This window comes from Helianthus annuus, chromosome 9 (assembly GCF_002127325.2).
Source record: "Helianthus annuus cultivar XRQ/B chromosome 9, HanXRQr2.0-SUNRISE, whole genome shotgun sequence".
Lineage (NCBI taxonomy): Eukaryota > Viridiplantae > Streptophyta > Magnoliopsida > Asterales > Asteraceae > Helianthus > Helianthus annuus.
Genome location: NC_035441.2, coordinates 183,369,887 through 183,384,906, shown reverse-complemented (window position 1 = coordinate 183,384,906; position 15,020 = coordinate 183,369,887).

Below are 15,020 nucleotides of genomic sequence, written 5' to 3'. Positions count from 1 at the left end.
CTCCAAAAATTCCCAATCGTCATCCTCATGATTGCTCAAGAGTGTACCATTGCTTGTCGTCTCGAGCCGATTCCAAGTCGCATCATCCAAACCCCGTACGAAACATTTCACCAATTCCCATTTTTCTATTTGGTGATGTGGGCATCTCCTCATGAGTTCTTTGAATCGGGTGAACGCTTCATGTAAAGGCTCACTTGAAAGTTGACGAAATGACCGAATTTCATCTCTAGCATCGTCGGTCTTGGCCATGGAATAGTATTCGTCCAAAAATGCTTGTTGCATTTGTTCCCAAGTTCGAATACTATTGGCCGGAAGTGTAAAGAACCATTGCTTTGCTTTATCTTTCAATGAAAATTGAAATAGGCGAAGCTTCACTTCCTCTAATGCGAAATTATGCCCTCCAATAGTATCACAAATAGACGAGAACTCCGTCAAATGGGTGTACGGCTCGTCATTGGACCTCCCGTTGAAATGAGGAAGGATGTTGATGTAATGCGGCTTACAATCGAACATCCTCCTTTCGCATACTATTGGAGAGTTGTTCTCGGTCACTATTGGTCGGAAACGGTCGTTTACTCCCCGTGGAGGTTGTTGACGACGTTGTGGCCCATTAACTTCTTGATCGACCGGTCTTCGATTATCCCGTCTTTCATCCCGTCGCTCCTCTCTTCGATTATCTCTCGGGTTACCACCTCCCACAAAACGAGGAATCCGGTTAGGGTTTACATTGTTGTTGTTGTAAAACCCTTCATTCCGGTTCCGTTGGTTGTTATTTTGTGGTTGACGGTTGTTCCCATACCCATTGTTTCTTCCACCCCCGTAGCCATATTCCTCTTCCCCAACATAGTTGGCGTTTTGAGACCCAAACTCCTCATCGTCGTACCTTCGAGCATTGTATACGTTTCCCCTATTCAAGTAACCCCAATCTTCATCATCATTGGCTCGATCATCATAATAACCCCCATCGTCCGAATTTTCCGTATGAATGCTCACGTGTTCCGGCGATTGATAACCGGGAACACTATACGGTTCGTCATCGGGAATTGCATTCCTTAAATCGTCGATGTTGAAAAACGGGTCTTCGTTCACGGGATTGCTGTGATCACGGTTACCTCTTCGATCGGAGTTGACATTCCGATCATCAAGGTTAATAGGTAACGATGCTTGTCGGTGAAGAGGTTGTTGTTGAGGTGTTCGTTGGGTGTTGTTGGTGTTTTGGTTTCGGAAAGGTGGAGTGGGTGGTCTTGCATTGGTGTTACCACCCGGTAGCTCTTGAGCAGGGAAAAAGGTTCCTCGGGATTGGAATTGATTTGGGTGGAGGTTTTGGTTTGGGTTAAATTCTTGGTTGGAATTGTGGTTTGCCATTGAATCGGTTTCAATGGTCGGTGTAAGTGGTGGTGTTCGGTTGGTTTGATTAGAAGCAAGAGTTGCTTCTAACCGGCTTGCTAAGTTTCTTCTTGCGAGTCTTTCAATTTCCGGTTCGTAGACTAGAGGTGAAGTCCTCCCGGAATTTCGTGTACGCATGCACTACCTGTAACCTGCACAAGTAACACACCCCGCGTAACAAGGAAAAAGACAATACAAAAAGAAAGCAAAACAAATTAAACAGTTAATCACACAACTTCAAACAATATCCAAACACAAAGCGCACGCACTCCCCGGCAACGGCGCCAAAATTTGATCGGAGAGTCGCGCTCCGGTCAAAGATAATATTTATATACCCTAATTACCCTTAACAAATAGCTAGTGGTAGCAAGGGGTCGAACCACGAAGAGTATGTGGTTTGCGAATGGACTTTGAATGAAATGCAGAAAATGTCACGTTTATGAAGCTTGCTAAGATATGTTTTTGTATTTTTGTTTGATTGGAAGATATAAATTATAACTACTAAAAAAACGAGCAATTGCAATAATGTAAATAAAGGATTGGACAATATAGAGAAAACAAGGTTCACACCCGGTTCGGTTATTGCAATCCTAGGGTTCTTACACGTTTTAGATTTAATTCACTTGAATATGTTATTAACGGATCTCTATCATCAAAGCTTAGGTGCCAATTGTTATCAACGCATACACGGACTACAATGCACTTCGTTACTTCGGACAAATAAAACCTTTTGAATGACAAGGCATAATTGCACAAACTTATTTCGCAAAGTCAAATTTCATAACTCACTCGACAATTCACAAATATAGTTCAAATGCAAGACAATTGTCAATCAATTCAAATACAAATCAAGTTGTCACAAAACCAAACTAAAACATTGTTCAAACCCTAGACTTACAATTAACCTACACCGGGGTGAAACCTCCGAGGAATTAGCCGCTCATGGTGTAAATGGCACGATCAACGGATGCACGGAACTTGAGTTGGATCATCTTGGGACTTGAAGATGGATGATGGAATGGTTAGGGTTTGGAATGGTTGGTGGTGATGAATGGGTTGAATGGTTGTAATCGTGATGAACTAGGGTTTAGATTTGGATGAGAATTCGGGTTGTTGAGAGGATGGAATATGGAATAGAGATGAAGTGGTGATGAAAGATGGGTGAATAATGGCTCCAAGACTTGTTTTCAAACTCCAAATGAAGTGTAACTCCCGAATTGAATCTCCAAGAACCAATCATAATCAAACATAACCCCCAAACCAAAATCTGCGCGTTTCCACAATTGACGAGCCGTCGCCGACGGCCTGAAGCCCCGTCGGCGACGGTGCTTGCTTGTTCACATTTGGCCGACGGCCTAACTTCCTGTCTACGGAGAACTTTTGGCTACGGGAATATGCATAGACCGTCGGCGACGGCCCCTATGGGCGTCGGCGACGGTGTTTGAATGTTTGGTTTTCTGTTTTCCTCATTCCTTGCTTCCGGTTGACCCATGTCGCTTCCCGGTGGTTCCGTTTTCGCTCCGGTGACCCGTAAAGCTCCCAAAAAGCTCCTTAAACTCCCTTAAACCTGCAAAACACAAATCTAATCAAGAGTAGGCAATTCGAAACTAAAACTTGTGTAAAAACATCAAATTAAACAATTACAAGCACCGGTTTTCACCCACGTGCCCTCAGACGGACAGCATCAAGTGTAAGAGACAAGGAGAGGTCAGTAACTGACCTGAAGGTCGTCGGCCTAGAGGCCTTCACACTGGCCTTGATCGCCGGCTCTAAGCCCCCAATGAAACGGGCAATCCTTCGAGGTTCTGGTGTCACAAGATATGGCACCAGGCGTGACATGGTATTGAAGCTTGTCAGATATGCTTGACAATCCAGGTTTGTCATCACTAGTGAGACAAAATCTGCCTCAATCTTCTCAACCTCGTGCTGAGGGCAGTAGTTTTCTTTTATGAGGGCAATAAACTCCCCCCATGACATTTTGTATAAGGCAGACTTACCTGAAGCCTGCACCAGAGCTCTCCACCATGCCAGGGCCTCGCCCTTGAATGACTGGGACACAAACTTAACCACGTCCCTCTCAGCGCACCCGCTGATGTCCACAATTGTGTCCATCTCGTCTAGCCAGATGATACAGTCAACCGCACCTTTCTCCCCTGTAAACTCACGGGGCTTACATGATACAAAGTATTTGTAGGTGCAACCCTTAGCACTGGATGCATCAGTATATTCTCTATCGCGATGAACGCTGTGCTCAGTGGACGAGTGTTTGTCGTCATCTTTCTTGGGTTCAGAGGGTGGTTTGGAGTGTGTCTTTGGTTTAGAGGGTGGTTTTGACACAGTTCTGCCTTGGGACTCAGTATGTTGACGATCAATAGCTGCCTGAACAGCAGTGTCAATCAGAGCCTTTAGCTGTGCGCCTGTCAAATGCACTGACGCATTGTCATAGTCATCTTCATTTGTGTGGCTGTTCTCTCCATTGGGATCCGCCATTGTAATTTGAATCTGTTACAGAAGATAACAAAATTTTATTTAGGAGATTATTATATAATTGTCTTTTATGACAATTTGTCAACCATGGTACAAAGACCATATTTGGTTAACTTATTATTTCATTATATATTAGGATTTGAATATATCCTATTTCAGCTATATAAATAGTATTGGCGGCATAAAGCCTAATCATGACGATGTTTTATAATATTAGCCGAGATTCCAGAGAATCAAAGGCATAGAGGTTTGAACCGTAGTTCTCTTGCCTCTTTCTGACAGAGAGTCATAGACTACCACTGCCTTTTGTCTTTATAAGACAATTATTATGGCCCATAGGCACTACACCTCTAATGGATGTTTTAATATGGTTGGCCCGTAGGCATTACACCACTAATGGATGCTTTTATAATACTGGCCCGTAGGCACTACATCACTAACGGATGTTTTAATAATATTGGCCCGTAGGCATTACATCACTAATGGATGTTTTAATAATACTGGCCCGTAGGCATTGCATCACTAATGGATGTCTTTATAATATTGATCACCTTCATTGGTGATTTAACCCGCGATTTATGAATCATTTAGTTGGGTTTTGAAATCCTTAAGGGATTATTGTATAGGAATGACGTGCGTGATTTTAACGAATCACATCTGCCATGATTGTTAACATGCGTACAGAGGTTAACAGGGAATCAAAATCCTTTCATTTAGGTCGTACCATCTTGGCTGGATCTTAAAAGACACCAAGCTAGGTTTCACCTTTTAAGATTCTTTATTTAGGCAGATCAATTAAAAGGATTGGTTTTGATTTATTTTATATATATTAAAACAAAACTCATAACATACATTCCAAAATCTCAAATACAATTACATATTGCCCTAAACGGGTCTTTCAAACAGTACATACCTCCAGAGAGGTTTTAAAATAAGTGACAAGTCCACGCAGGGACTAATACAAGATAGGTGTCCATGCAAGGACTAAAGATAAGTCCACGTAGGGACTGAAGTACGATAAGTTGCCCACACAGGGACTTATTTCAAAGTAGAAATTACATTAGTACAACTATTAAGGGCTAATGGTCACGTTTCTTCTTTTTGCCCTTTAGTAGATTCGCCAAGCCTTTGAGAAATCCTCGGTGGCTTTTCTTCTCTTCCTCGAACTCTCTCTCCACACGATCTAGTCGATGGAGTATTTCTTCCTGTTCAGGAGGAGAGAAACGTGGTTGCGGCGCTTGATGCGGAACTGGAGGTCTGGGAGGTATCGGATACCCATGAGCTGAGTAGTCCGGTGGTCCCATGTTTCCATGTGCTCCGTCAGGGTAGCGCGCATTATATCTTGCCGACACCACATATGGGTCGCGCTCATAGCCGTAGTTGTATTGTGCTTGTGACGGTTCGAACGGGTTGTAAGCCGTTGGACCCGTATAAGCAGGTATGGGTTGGTCATACCCAAATGGTGGCGAATTTCGTGCAGCTGGTGCGGAGTTCGCCTCCTGTATAGGACTTGAAGGTCCTTCTTCTTGTAGTGGCGGATAGTGGCTACTACTAGAATGTCGAGGAGTGCTGAAGTGGATACCCCCTCCTCCTCGTGTAGACATACGAGCATTTGTCCTCCTACGCCTTGGCGGATCAGGTATTACTGGTTGCGCCGGTGGCGGAGGTGGTGGCGTAACTGCCTCAAAGCGTGAATCCTCAGAGGGATCCTGTGGATGCCTCGGTTGTTGAGATGTCTGTCGAGATGGCGTGTAGTACCATTCATGTCGGTCAAACATCGCTTGGAAACTGTCAGGTCCTTGATAGGGCGTTCCATGGAAGGATGACCCATCAGAAACTTCTATCGGATGCGTGGGCGTACCACGAGCTGGTTCAGTAGGATCCTCATCTTCCTCCATGGGATCTTCAGAAAAGTGGTCTTGTGGACCTAGTGGAACAAAACCTGAAGGTTCCTGTATGTAGTCAGCCGGATTAAACTGACCTATGTAGTATGGAGTAGGGTCGTCATAATTCCGGTGCGAAACCGAACGTTGTAGAGGTATGAAGGAAGGTTGTGGGTTGTTGGGATCATTTTCTGAATCTGGCCCAAAGGAGTGCCGGTAGGACGGCGTCGAGCTGTGCGAAGTGGAATGCCTCGCTGGTTCGTAAAGATCTCTTCGTCGTTGTGGTTCTTCGCTCCTTGTCATCGAAGGCTGTCTTGTACCAGATGGTCCAGCTTCGTTATCGTGATGTGTCACGATTTCTCCTCGGCCTCTTCTTCCCCTTCCTCTTCCTCGGAATATAACAGGTGGCATTTTCCTGCTCCAAAACTTATTAAAAATCGAAATGGGAAATAAAGACAATAAGGAGTATTAATCCGAATTTGTCCTAAGTTCTTGTCTAGACTCAAGTATGTGCAATTGTGTCATTGAGATTAAACACAATAGGATAGTGTTTAATTCACTCAAACCTGGCTCTGATACCAACCTGTCACACCCCGATTTCCACGTGTCTCACCGGTGGGCCCGGTGGGGGATTATCGTGACGATGTTGGCAACAATATAGTCAAACCACACAATTATATAATGCACAGCGGAAGCATAAGATAAATATATATTTCAACCTCTGGTGATAATATCAATGTATTACAGAAGTTGAATATCCACAGTGGATCGTAAATAACATAAAGTATTGTTCCATCAGATACTGCAATCAAGCTTGCGAGACTTATCACGACGCTAGGGAGCTAATACCAGCCAATTTACGTTTAGGTACCTGCACTTAATCTTTTGGGGAAAATACGTCAGTTTACACTGGTAAATACATTCAACTGACACATTTGAAAATGTTTATTAAAATTGATTTGAATGCACAAGGCACAAACTCTTTTATAACTTGGGTAAATTATAATAAAATCTTGTGAACGTTTTACATGTCCTTTTATGCGTACAGTAGCCCGGGTCGTGCCGGGTTAAAGATTTATAGACACACCACGTTTGCGTAAAACCGTAGTATAAAAACCAACGGCTACGTCTTTTAATTTAATGTCGACACTTTATACCGGGTGTACGCCTACACCGGGATGTCGATGGTCGTGGCCATTTCGTAAAATGATGCCAAGGATATCCGGGACAACGGTCATTAAACCCCCCAAAGGCTTATAAGCAACAAAACTGTTTAAATGAGCCGATCATATTTAATCAATTAACCACCTAAGCGATGGAATTATATAATGCTCAATCAAGCGGTATTAATATACCGTAACCCAAGCCCATATAGGGGAAATAAGTTAAAGTATTTACCTTTGCAAGTATATTTCCTTAATTGGATTAAATCACCGATAGCTTTTACTGGGGCTCCTAATCTGGAACGAAGGTTTTAATTAACCTCTTAGAATCCTAACGGGTCGTTATAATGGCCGTAGCCTAGACCGGTTGGTTCCGATATATATAGATATGGTTTAATCGCGCGAAAAGGCGAAAACCGAGAATGGAGTGTGATTCTGACCCACCAAGTTCAGAGACTTGTTTTATGTGGGTTAATGGTTCACACTCTGGATTTTGGGGTTCAAATGATATTATTTGACCCGTATCGGCTAAATTATGAAAACTAGTTTCATAAGCCGAACCGTGCGCGCAATAGGCGAAACGGTTAACTATGAGAGTCGTACGCTTATTTCCTAAGTCAATATGCCTTAAATGGGTTGTGGTATCAGTAGGATACCTTCCGTGATGCCCGTAACGAGTTTAAGTTTATATTATGCCCCGTAGGGGCTTTTCGGTCATTTTAAAGACTTTAAAAGGGCTTTTCGAGTTCTACAGGAAATCTGAGTTTCCCGAACAGCTTATAAAGCTTAAAATACTTTATTTATTATTTAAAACCAGTAGCAATTGGAATCGGGTCAAAAGACCTTGTAGAACTCACATTTTGGCCGAAAAGGGCATATTCGGTATTTACCGAACCGTAGCCATAACCGCAGGTTATGAGCGAGGTAAAAATTATTAAAAATCTTTAAAATTCCCAAAATATTATTTTAATACAGTGGGTAAAAGTTTTGGTGACGAAATCTTGGTTTAGATAGGTGTTATGCTATTTGCGCCGTTAATTACCAAAGTTTATTTAAATTGCGCCAATTAGCATAACTCTCATTCTAGACCTCGGATTGACGTGAAACTTTAAGGACATGCTTATAATTTAATAAGCAAGGTTTTGGTCCGTTCATGTGTCCGAAATACTCGTTTTAATTTTAAAAGGCCGTTACGGTCAACTTTTAGGCAAATGACGGAAATGCGCAAAAGACTCGGATAACTCATGAACCGCCCACAGAGGTTTATACCAACATGTGACCTGGTCCTAAGAGAGTTCTAAGGTATATTTATACCTCACTAAAACGGGTCAGAACTGAAGTCAAAGCAAAAGTCAAACTTTTGCGACATTCGGCTCCGAACCGGTTCCATATAGCAAATGATCGATTCAAACGAGCGCAAACAAGTTTATTTACTTATTATCATGTTTTATGATTATCAAAACAGGTTCCATAACATATACATTACAGATTATGCATAAATCGCTAAAATAGCTTTCTGTTGACTTTTTAACCGCACGTTTGACTCGATATTTGACATAGTTAGAGTGGTGATCAGAGGGGACCCTTTTAGGGGTTTATTACCTCCATTGATACCAACTTATAACCACCTTTGATTCGTCATAAGACAGAACCATCATGGACATAATTTAAAGTCAAACCGTTTTTACGACGGTTTGGTTTTTAGCTAAATACTAAGCATAAACTGAACTACGGATGATCAAGGTAACTTACAGAAGTTAGAACTTGAATATGGAGCAGAGAAGGATGCTTATTAGCTCTTGAGATGACCAGAGAATGTGTTTTTGAGTGTGATGAATGTTATGAACTTACTAGTGCTATTTATAGCAAATGTCATGGCTCAAGATCATTACACACAACTCTACAAGTGCCCTTGGATGAATGGCAGGTGTATTAGAGGGTTATGGGTCGAGTAGGGGGCACCCATGCCTCATTGATTGGTGTTTGGTCGTTCAAATGGTCCAAAGGTCAAGTAGTTACAACAATTCTGCATCTGGGCGTCTAATGCGGCCCGCATGGAAGTTCCATGCGTTTATAATGCGGGCCGCCTGGGATCTAAGTACCAGACGCGTAATTGAGGAGGCTCGCGGCCCGCCTCAACTTAACCCAATATGCAATGCGGGCCGCGTGGGGTTAAGATTTCAGAAATTTTAAATCTTTTGTCATGATTACAGAATCTGGTAATTAATAACGAAATCTTTCGTAATGATTTACCTGACCTTTCGGGTTTGAAGGGGTAACTTTGCAGTTTGGCCCTCGGTTATTTACCGATAGGGGCCTCGTGTTATTTACCCGCGTTATAAAGTCCCCGGTTTATTTATTAATTATTCAGAAAGCCTTAACTTTCATTATTGACGCTTTTAACCCTTCTCATACGAATTCGAGTATAACTCTATCGTTTTAAGACGGAACTTCGCGGAATTTATACAGTATATTCTAGTGAGTGTATAATACTGTTACGAAGTCTTGGGAACGTTAAAGGGTCACTCAGAGGTAATATTAAACATGTTGACACAGTTAACCCCTGTAGCTCGTAATCTCTCACTTTCTTCCGCGTTTCGCTTCCGTACGTTTTGTGATTTATTCGTTTGAAGGTACAAGCATTTATTTAGGGTTACTATACAGTATATTTACCCTTGTTGACATTTATAACCCTCGAATTTATATACTTTCAAGGTTTGTCAAAATTAGTCCTTTATTTATTATAGATGCCACGTGTAAACAAATGACACGTGTTAACACATCATTGGACACAAAATTTCGAGGTGTTACACGTTACTAATTTTGATTTTAATGTTAATGAGATGATTATGCTTATTAATCAAAATTGGTTTGAACTTATTTAGGGGCTGTTTGTTTACCTCTTAATGAGGCTCTTAATGATTCAGACCTCTTACTCGTTCAACACTTAATGGTTCAGACTGTTTGTTTCACGAGCAGATGTCTGAATGGTTCAGACATTTGCCTCTGAATGGTAAAGATTTATACAGAGTCTGAATGGTTAAGAACTCTAATCTGAATTGATCAGACTTTTGCCTCTAAATGGTTAAGCATTATGCAAGCTCTTAATGGTTCAGACCTCTTACTAGTTCAGCACTTAATGGTTCAGACCTCTTACTGGTTCAACACTTAACCATTCAGATGTTGCCAAACAGGCCCTTAGTTAAATCAAATTTGGTTTAAACTTATTTTTAGTTACTGGATTTAAATTTAAATCAAACTTGAAAATGATTTCCTATTACATACAATTTGATAAAAAAAAATATAATTATTTGATAAGTTGGGAAAGATATAAATATTATATTTGTTTTTAAACCAAATTTTGTACTAAGGAAATGATTAATTACGGAATTTGAATTTGAATTTGAATTAGAATAGAGTTGAAACCACTTACTATTTCAAAAATTTTAAATTCGATTCAATTGATAATTAAGGAAAAAATTAGTTATTATATTTGTTTTTAATGTTAATGAGACAATTACGTTTTTAACAACAAATTTTAGTTCATAATTAAGGAAAGATTTAAATATGTATTCAAGATTCACTGAGCAAACTTTAAACCATATATTGTGATTAAACCGCTGTGTTTCCCTCCTAAACACAATAACAACGGATTAAGAGGTTGTCACGTGACACTTAATAGTCTAAGTGAACGCCAAATGGCCTAAGATGATTTTGATTTATTATAATTTACTAGCGGTAAAACCCGTGTGCAAACGCGAGTGGTTTCTTAGAAAACCATGCGTAACACATATAAATGATGACTATGGTTATATTTATATACTTATAAATAGATAAGTCAGTCGGTAAATACTTAAAGTTTAGAGTATAAAAAATACAAAAATATACAATTTATTATTCTTTTGTAATCGAAATAACATTTGCATTGAAGCATGTTCCTTCTCCAAAAAACAATATTTTAACTCAACAGTCGTTTCAATGTCCTTCAACCTCCACAAAACACTATTTTAACCCAACGGTGGTTTTAAACCACCGTTTTAACCCAACAACGATTTCAACCACTGTTTTCTCCACAACACTCTGCTTTAACACAACAGTGGTTTCAAACATTTGTTTTTATCCATCTGTTGACCAAAGTCAACAGATGTATCAACCACTGTTTTATTTTCAAACATCTGTTCACAACAACAGAGCTTTCATCATTTAAACAGTCCTTTGCCAATATTAGAAGCTTTTAAACTCTCAAACCTAAATATTCATTTAATTAATTTAATAACAAATATGGTTAATAATTTTAACATAACAAATTATATAAAATATGAAAGTGTCAAACAGAGGTAACTATATAATAAACAAAGTTCAAAACAGCAAACAACATTCAGTAAAATACAGCATAATAATTTCTAATCAATGGGCGAAACAGTAGTCTCGATAAATAAAGCTCATTTCGGACCATTGTAGTTGTCAACATGTTGGAGGTATTTCAAAACTTCATTGCTCAGATCAACTTCAGCCATATCCCCCCAAATGCTTGTTATCAGCCACTTGTTGTTTTCAATTATATTAGTCCTTCGGCGCCTATCTACATAATCAACTACACGAGGATTATTGAAAGCAAACACCTTGATCCGGCCTTCTTCTTCATATCCGAGCAAATCAGCAGTTTGCTCAGCAGACTTTCCAATAACAATCAAATGCAGCCTCTTTGCGATGGTAAAAAATGCCCTTGGCAAGGATTGACTACGATACTCTCGGGGAAACGAAGCATTCTGAAAGTCTCAGAAATAACATCGAAAGCAACGATGTTCCTCTCACCTAGTGGATACCAATAATTTGAAACCATGAAATATATGGTTTTATCAGCATAAATTCCTAGAGACCATGAATAACTGCCTGAACCATAATTATTTACGCTATCGAAATTTATTGTTCTCCATGACTCACGACGTCGTGAGTAAACACGAGCAGTAGCCACATTACAGTAACATTTGATGTTCAGCACTTTCAGATCATTGGATTGATCAAAATAAATTCCACCTGTATCAGAGTTTCGATCATGAATATAATTTAAGTAGTCGTCAGACAAAACCTTATAGCGCCTGGTAGTTGGATTCCAAAGAATCAGCTCACAACAAACCCCTTCATTGCAAACTAACAACAATCTATTAAATGACGATAGAATACGTAAGAAGGTAGGGTGGACATTGTTAGGAAAACTTAAAGTTTTGCTTGTAACGACATCCAAATTACCAGCTACTATGTTGTCAACGACAATGGACGTGTCTTTAAAGGAGAGTAGTTTCTTTTGTAGTGAATCTCTACTTCGGAGAACATGCATCATCTCAAATGCATGACTTGACAGTTCCCTATAAAATTTTTTGGAAAGACATTTCAAACGAACAATATATTCTGCATGGAGCCTTGTGAAAATTTCGTCAACAATCACTTGAAACCAAATGTTTTCCATTTTGCGGTGAACAAATGCATGTTTGAAAGCCAAAGAAATTGTAATGATATTGATAAACAAAAAACTTTGAAGATGATTGAGTAGTTGGATAAAAGCGGTAATGATGAAAGCAGTTTCCCAATGTATTTTATATACCCAATGAAGGCGGTTATGACTAAATACATCGCCAGACTAACTTACTGTTAAAGAATATGATGCGACGATGGTTAGGCTTTTAATGCAAAACATTTCAAAAGTGTGTTTCCATGGGAAAAGTATAAAATTAAATATCAAGAAATGCAAAGTACAAATTTTAAACCTTAAAAAAAACACGTTATCATAATTACAATTAACCTCTTCATTTACCATAAGACGCATTTACCATAAGACAAAAGTGAGTGAGTAACATGCATTAATTGCAAATTACATATCCTAGGCATTTTGAATTTGAAATTACCGGCAATTTCAAAACATCTCCTAAGTTATACGTTTGCCAAAGGAAAGACTTTCAACCTCTGCTGGCTTTAAAGGATAGATATGGGCAGAGGTTGTGAGATGAGGCAGACTTTTAGATAGATTTTAAAATGATTTTATATATATATTAGGCTTTATGATGCAGTAATGACATAAGAAAAACATTGTTGGAAAGCCTCTCTGGCTGCCACATCAGTTTTTCTTATGCCACATCGGGATTATTTACCATTATCCGCATTTCAAAACTTCAACAATTGTCTTTTAAAACCTCTGTTAAGCAGGATCTAATGTCTATCATCTGTTGTTCATTAAGATCTGTTGACCCATATCAGACCTTTGCTTCTTCAAACTTTCTTTAGACTATGTCTTCATCAACAGAGGATCACTTGAAACAGATGTTCTCTTTGGACAGAGTTTACCTCTGACAGACATTTAGAGGAGCAAATGTTGTGTATTTGTAATTGAGAGGAAATTCTTCAAAAAACTGTTGACTTACCAAATAATAAAATTTCAAACCTCTGGCGCAAAAAAAAATAATAAAAAAATCTCTTCATTTAAAGACCAGCAATACTCTACATAATAAACACATGCTTCTACAACTCCAGCGGACAAAGATGTTGCGAACCTCTGTTAGGCAACAACAGATGTTGGCAACAGTAGCAAGTCAAACAACGGTTAGATTAGCAGAAGATCACTACTAAACAGATGTTCTCTTTGGGCATACTTTACCTTTGATAGAGATTTAAAGTAACAGATGTTGAGTATTTGCAATTGAAAGGAGGAAATTCTTCAAAAAACTCTGTTAGGCAACAACAGATGTTGGCAACAGTAGCAAGTCAAACAGCCGTTAGATTAGCAGAGGATCACTACTAAACAGATGTTCTCTTTGGGTAGACTTCACCTTTGACAAAGATTTAAAGTAACAGATGTTGAGTATTTGCAATTGAGAGGATGAAATTCTTCAAAAAACTGTTGACTTACCAAATCATAAAAAATAATAAAATTTCAAAACTCTTGTATAAAAAAACTCTTCATTTAAAGACCAACAGTACTCTACATACTAAACACGTACTTCTACCACTTCAGCGCACACGGATGTTGAGAAGCACTGTTAGGCAACAACAGATGTTAGCAACAGTAGCAAGTCAAACAGCCGTTAGATCAGCAGATGATGATTTCGAGCAAATGTTCTCTGTTGGCAAACTTTGAATTTGACAGATCTATACAGTAACAGAAATTGATTCTTTGTAATTCTTCAAAAAATTGTTCAAGCACAATTCAACATCAACATAATCTAAATCAAACTCAGAGACAATTTCACATCTACATCAATACTGATCTGCAATAATCAGATGATATTAAAAATTACATAATAATACTTATGCACCTTAAAATTAGTAAAAATAAAATGCTCCACAAACATTAATAGGATTAAAATTTAATTATGAGAAATAAAAAATCAATAATTACATCGATTACTGAACAACGAAACTTTAAAAACTAGCAACAACACCAAGAAATTTAGGAATCTAACAACAAAAATTAAGTGCTTTTAGCTTCAACTCCATCGAGTACTGAACTTCTCAATGTATATCTTTGACAATCGCCATGAACTCCACGGAAGTATTGAAGGCATCACCATCAGGTTTCTGGAAACCTGGTCTCTCGTGAACAGACCAAGATGCAGTTCATCAAAACACTTCTTTAACTGTTGAAGAGTAGCCCTATCCTCATATACTTAATCCTCAACTTGCTTGATAAAGAGCTGCTTTAAATCATCGGAGCTTGCAGAAGTGTATACATTCTATACATCAAAATTCCAAACTTTATGCTTCTTTTAATACAAAAAAGGCAGGAAAGAACAAACTGAATCTACTTATATATCTTATTAAATAAAATCTTATCTTACAGCAGAAGCAGAACCTTTCTTGCGTTTAGTAGGAACCACTGTGGGTTCTACATCATCATCATCTGCCCAAGTCATTCATAATCATCATTTAGTCATAAGCAAAAGTTATCTTAACTGTACATTTAATAATCTTTCTTTGTGTTTAATTTAATACCATCAATATCCATATTAACAAATTCTAAAACCATTATGACTCCACAAATACTTCTACCACTGGTAGCTCGAAGAAAACAAAGCTAGAATATATCAACAGTTTAAAATCCACAAACCTA